Source organism: Kogia breviceps, chromosome 12 (genome assembly GCF_026419965.1).
Source record: "Kogia breviceps isolate mKogBre1 chromosome 12, mKogBre1 haplotype 1, whole genome shotgun sequence".
NCBI classification, from domain to species: Eukaryota; Metazoa; Chordata; class Mammalia; order Artiodactyla; family Physeteridae; genus Kogia; species Kogia breviceps.
In genome coordinates this window covers 89,541,371-89,547,852 of record NC_081321.1, presented here as the reverse complement: position 1 = coordinate 89,547,852, position 6,482 = coordinate 89,541,371, and the positions used below count along the sequence as shown (strand labels likewise).

The window sequence follows — 6,482 nt, the reverse complement described above, 5'->3', positions numbered from 1 at the left end:
GCACACGGCTCTGGGTGACTTAGCTCCCGTCCACCTCTCTGGTCATGGCCCACTTGCTTGCTCACTGCACTGGGCCATCCTAGACTACAGTTCCAGCCTCAGAACCACGGAGCATTTGCTGCCCCCTGTCCTCAATGCTCTTCCTCCAGCCCTGGAATCGCTTTTATCTTCCATCTCCTGGTTCAAAGTGGCCTCTGGGACCATCCCATTTATAGCATCCCCGGGGCCCTTTCTTATTTAATCACCCCCACCCATAATGCTCACAACAATCTGACATTATCTTTTTATGTGTTTATTTGCATATAGCCTTCCCCAACCCGTACCTCATGCAAAGTCCATGTAGGCGATAGACTTTGTCTAGTTCCCCGATGCACCCCTGGCGCTAAGTGCCAAGCACACGGCCTGAGACATTTGCGGTGGGATTTCTGAAGGAGCCTACTGAGGGTCAGGGAGGTCAGGTGACTTTCTCAAATCTGGCTTCCAGGGATTCTGCACTCTTCACACTCCCCGAGGGGCGTCTAGACGCTCTTGGGATGGAGAATTATTACCTTTCTCGGCTGCCCGAGCCGTGTGAGAGCTGAGTCTAGAAGCACTTTTCCGGCCTGAAGAGACGAGGAGCTGGGTGGGAGAAGGCAGGAGGGGCGAAAGGGGCGGAGCCTCCTGTGGGCGGGGCCCGGCTGCCCAAGCCAATGGGGCGCTGCGGCGCGGGGAGGCCGGGCGGCCGACAGGAGACGCTAGCGCGCAGTGTGGGGTGGGGAGGTTGAGCTCCCGGACCCGAGCTCTTCAGCAGACGGGCGCCGCGGCGTAGGCACCCACCCAGCTCTTGGTTCCTGGCGGCTCGCACGGTAAGCAGAGCCCGCAGCGAAGTAGACTTCGTGGGGTTTCTGACAGCAGGGAGTCCCCGCCACTTCCCGCCGGGGCTGCTGGTGGCGTCCTGGCGCCAGGCTGCGTCCCCGGGCGCTCCGGCTGTGTGCCGCGGGATGCCGGCGTGCGGAGGGGCCCGGCAGGGAGGCGAGGAGGCGCCGCTCCACGCTGCCTCCCCGGGCTGCTAATGCTTGGTCCCGGGGCCGACCCTGGGATAGACAGGTCCTCGTGCGGGGATGTCTGAGGGGCCCGGGAGCTAGAGGGTCTCAGGATAGTGGCTTCCAAGAGAATCTCCACCCAGCGCCGGGGCCCAGGGAAGAGCTTGCGGGTAGCTGGCGACCGCAGGGGCCGGACTTTGCTCTGCCTAGGTCTTCAGACGCCTCCTGACCTGTTGCCCCGGGGCTAGGAGTCAGATTTGTCAAGCCATTTCCTATTTCCAGGTCTCTTGGAACTCAGGAAAAAAATCTCAGAGCGGTTTTCTGGCCAAGCTAAGAGCAGAGAGACTAGCACTTTATGCAGCGCCCCGTGTATTTATTCAGCATTTATTGGGTTCCTATTGCGTGCCAGACACTGTGTTAAGCCCTAGTGTCAGGAAGCAGTGCCTTGGAGGAGCTCCTGGGGCTAAGAAGGACAATACAAGGAACAATTACAGTGCGCTGTAGTATAGGGGATGTTACGGGAGGGGAGGGGAGGGGAGGACCATGAGCAAGCCAGGAAGGCGTCTGAGAGGAGGTGACTATTGAGTGGGGACTGGAGGAGTAGGAGGGTTTGCCAGGCTGAAAGCTGTGTGGGCTGGTTGTGTGTGTGTGTGTGTGTGTGTGTGTGTGTGTGTGATGGGATAGAAGGAATTCCAGATAGATTTTCCTGTGCAAAGGTAAAGAAACTGAAAAAGGCCAGTATCCTGACTTAGAACATCAGATAATCCTATATCAGCTAATCAAATAGGACCACAAAAGGTGGGTAGGAAATGAGCTGTTAACATGGCAGGAACTAAAACATGCACAGACCTTAAAATGCAGCCTTAGACTATATAGAATATTGTCCTGGGGTCAAGAAGGGCAGTGAAAGAATTCTGGCAGCTCTTTGGAAAATGGATGGAGATTGGAGCAGTAGAAAGCCTGGTAAGTTGTAGTTAATATTTTGGATGGGGCTGCAAATACTCTCATCCTTAAAGGCAGCCCCATCTGCCCAGGAGCCCTGCTCCCTGGCTTCCAGGCATGGATCATTCAGGCAGGGAGATGTCGCCCATGTGATTGCTTGCCTCTGCATCCTGCAGGTCATTTTTATATTGTTTCTGGAGGCTTTGACCTGGACCTTGTCCTCAGGGATGCCCCCTGGAGGACTGTGAAGGGTACCTCTGCCTGCCCTTTCTGATGTGGTTTTCCCCTCTCCCTCGGCTTCTCCTTCTGCTTCACTGAGACACAGCCTCAGCTGTTAGAGGCTGTCGTGAAGAGCAAGGTCTTGCCGGGGAGTCAAACCCGAAAGTCACTTTAGCCGTGTGTCTTAGGGACATTTTCAACCTTTCTGAACCTCAGTTTTCTGATTTAAAAGGAAGTCATCATCCCCACCTGTCATCCGTTGGGTTCCCTGGAAGAAGACTTGGAGGCTCTGAGAATTGTGCGTAGGAGGATTCTTGGGGAATGGTCTCACTCTCCAAGGGAGGGGGTGATGAGCGAAGCAGGATGGGACAGATGGAGAAGTTGGTCTGTGATGCAGAGCAAGAGAGGCCTCAGTTAATCTTCTGAGGCATAGGGCCAGGCCTTTGAAACCCCACGTTGACCAGCCAGTGGGGGCAGGCTGCCTCCAGGGAAGGGGGCACAACTTTGGCTGTCCCTTCAGCAGGACAGTTCCTGAAGCAGAACTCATCTGGGAGCCATGCATAGCCAACACTCCCAGCAGCCGGCACAAGGGAGTAAGAGGTGCCCCGGCCTTGGGGGGCACTGAGCACTGTACCTCGGCAGCCACCTTACAGGGTGGGCTTGGGAAGTGGCTGAGATGACTGACAGAAGGTGTGCAGGGCAGAGCAGGCATTTAAGAAGTGTTCCTTTTCTCACCTTTAAACTTCCTGCCTGTGCCTGAAAATGGATTTTGGAGTTTGAATTGAGTAGATCAGCTTCTGTGAGGAAAGAACCTTTCATGATTATGGCCACCATGACTACTATTGAGTGTCTGTTATGCATATGCATTCTCTCCTAGCTACCCAGTAATATTCCAACTTAGGTACTTTTATTCTCATTTTACAGTTACATTTACAGTTAGTGTTTTCTAAAACCCAACAGAGTAGGTGTCCTTTTGCCACAAAATAATAACAATAACAACAACAGCCAAAACAATAATGACTTGTTACAGTCTATGCAGTGATTTCATTGGTGGATTGATTAAGTAATTAATAATTAAGTCATCAATGCTCATTGAGTGTCTCCTAAATGGTCAGCACTGTCCTAGGCACTGGGAATACAGTTCCGTCTGTTAGGGGAGACGCAGACTGACGTTAAATGCTTTGATTCCTCCAAAGCAAACATTGAAGGGTGGACCATTGCATAGCCAGGGTGTGATGGAGAGTAATAGGCTGTCTTCCCAATTGACTCTTTCTCACCCTTCGGTTTCAATATAACCACCTCAAAAAGGCCTTTTGGACCATCCTGTGAAAAGCAGTTCCCCTCTCTTTTACTCCCCCTTCATCACACTTGCTCATACATTTTATTTACTTCCCTGTCATTGGTCGTCCCCACTAGACTAAAGGCTCCAGGAGATCATACATCACTTTATCCTAGCACAGTGTTTAGCATGTATTTATTGAATGAGTGAAGTGAATGAAGGGTAGATCTGCTTAGAAGAGTGGTATCACCAGGAAGAGATATTTACACTGAGATCTAAGGGATGAGGAAGATCCAGCAATGCCAAGGTCAAGAGGCAGAGAGAACAGCTGGTTCAAGGACCACGAGGTGGAGGAATGGAGCACAGCGTGATTGGGGAGCAACCTGAGATGAATTTGGAGAAGTAGATGGGGGGCCTTGGAAGGCCATGCTGAGCTTGGATTTTACTCAAAGTGCAATGAAAAGTCAGTGAAGGATTTTAAGCCTAGTAATGACCTGGTGTTATAAATACAGTATATAGTTGTTTGTTGTCTGTCATGCCTCTGGCAGGCAAGCTCCGTGAAGAAAAGTGCTCAGCAAATATTGCTGAAGTGAATGGATGATGTGGTTTATGCAGCTACCAGGTAAAAAACGGAGTAGGGAGAAGAATGGGACCTTGTCACAAATTGGGAGTTTGGTGAGAGAGGTGTTGGTGTCCTGGCTGCAGGCTAGCAATAGTGTGGGAAAAGTAGAAGAATGGGAGCTGTATTGGGGGTGTTAAATGGACAGGACTTGCTGATACATTAGGTGTCAGGAATATGGGAAAGCGAGGGGTCAAGGATGACCCCCCACGTTTATGGTTCAAGATTGGGTGGATGTCAAAGTCCATCAACAGGGTAATGAAGGGCTTCCCTGGTGGCGCAGTGGTTGAGAATCCGCCTGCCGATGCAGGAGACACGGGTTCGTGCCCTGGTCCGGGAAGATCCCACATGCCGCGGAGCAACTAAGCCCGTGAGCCATGGCCGCTAGGCCTGCGCGTCCGGAGCCTGTGCTCCGCAACGGGAGAGGCCACAACAGTGAGAGGCCCGCATACCACAAAAAAACAAACAAACAAACAAAAAAAACCAGGGTAATGAATAAACAAAATGTGGTAAATACTTACAATGGAATGTTACTCAGCCATAAAAAGAAACGATGCACTGATACATGCTACCATGTGAATGACCCTTGACATCATGCTAAGTGAAAAAAGCCAGACACCAAAGGTCACATATTACATGATTCTATTTATAGGAGGTATTCAGAATAGGCAAACCCACAGAGACAGAAAGCAGGTTGGTGTTTGCCAGGGCCTTGTGCAGAGGGGGAAGAAGGCTAAGTGGGGCATGACTGCTTAAAGGGTAAGTGGTTTCCTTTTAGGGTGATGAAAATGTTTTGGTACTAGATAGAGGTGGTGGTTGCAGCATATTGTGAATGTACTAAATGCTACTGAGTTGTATACATTAAAAAGGTTAATTTTACTTTATATGAATTTCACCCCAATTACCAAAACAACAAAAAAATATTGATGGATGGAAGCACCAGAGAGTGGAGATGCGGAACAGGCTGTGGTTAGGGGAGAAAATCCACACGCTGTCTTGGAGATGGCCTGGAAGACATCCACACAGAGCCTGGGGGAGACATCTGGACTGGAGAAATAAATAAGGGAGTTGTCAGCACTTAGATGTCAGCCAGTAAAATAGGTGAAATCTAGGGAGAGAGAGAGTAGAGAGGAGCACTTCTGAGCCTGGACCATTCTTTAATTTTGATCCTCATAACTGCCTATGAGGAAGGTGCTACTGTTCTCATTTTCAGGTGAGGAAACCAAGGACCCCTGAGAATGAACTTGCCCAAGGTCAGACAATTTGTTCATGTCGTTCCCCTGGCTTCCAGTCCTTTGCCTTTCACACCTCAGCGTGATGCTATTTAGAACTTCAGCAAAGACCTTCCCTTCCTCCCTCCTCCCTCTCTCCTTCCATCCTCCCTCCCTCCCTCCTTTCTTTCTTTCTTTCTTTCTTTCTTTCTTTCTTTCTTTCTTTCTTTCTTTCCACAGTCATGATTGAGTACTCACATGTGGCAGGCACTGTGCTGGGAATATGTTGGTGAAGGTAGAAATGGCTCTAACCTTGTGGAATTTACCTAGTAAACAAGCAGCTGTAGTCCACTGATACAGGGGACCATAGGAGCCTGGAGCAGGGGCGTCTCTCCCAGATTTGGGGATAGGAGGAGGCTTGCTAGAGAAAGTGATAGCTAAGCAGAGATTTGTAGCAGAAACAAAAGAACTGAGCCTGAGAAAGAGAATGATTCTCTGGAAGGTTCATGATCCCTGAACACCTGCTATGGGAATTCCCTATTCTTTTCACTCCCCAGTTCTTCACATGTTACTGGCATTTTCCAGCTCATCCAGAATGTCTACCTTTTCTATAACCCTGGAGGCAATAAGTAGACAAATACCTTGGTTTGATTTCAAGTGGAAGCTTCAAAGGAGTAGCAAGGTATGGAGCAAACAGCCTGGCTTTCAAAGCCGGGCTCCATCTCTGAGCAAATGACTTAGTCTCTGAAACTTACTTTCTATACCTGTGAAATTGAGCCAGTCACATCCACTGCTCAGTGCAGGAAGTAAATGAGATGAGGTAGTAATGTATTGGGCACATAATAAATGCTCAGAAAAACGTCGTCTCATTTATCTTTTGGAGAGGAAGCCTTTCTGAATAGACCAGTGGTCTCCACACTCTGAACACTGTTTAAAATACAGAAATCCATGCATCCTCTGAAGAATCTGATTCAGATGGTTTGGGGTGGAACATAGCAATCTGTATGTTTAGAAAGCACCCCAGATGATCCTGATAAAAGCAAGATACAGGAACCACTGGCTTAGACCAAATGCTTGAGTCTTTGCTATGATGTACACAAAAGGGTTAAGCACCTAGAAGCAGATAATGCCTTCTAGGAATTATTAGCCAATGACGGTGCTGACCGATGATGTAATGCCTTTGGCTGGCA

The 6,482-nt window shown here is 49.6% G+C and overlaps 1 protein-coding gene across 1 annotated transcript in view; it reads left to right on the top strand.

Moving 5' to 3' along the window:
• The first annotated feature begins 723 nt into the window (after positions 1 to 723).
• The window catches only part of SYN3 (synapsin III), a 443,491-nt gene continuing 437,732 nt past the window's right edge, over positions 724 to 6,482 (top strand). The window contains exon 1 of the mRNA XM_059081741.2: positions 724 to 845. The gene's annotated coding sequence lies outside the window, so the exon portion shown is untranslated. The remainder of the gene's footprint in view (positions 846 to 6,482) is intronic.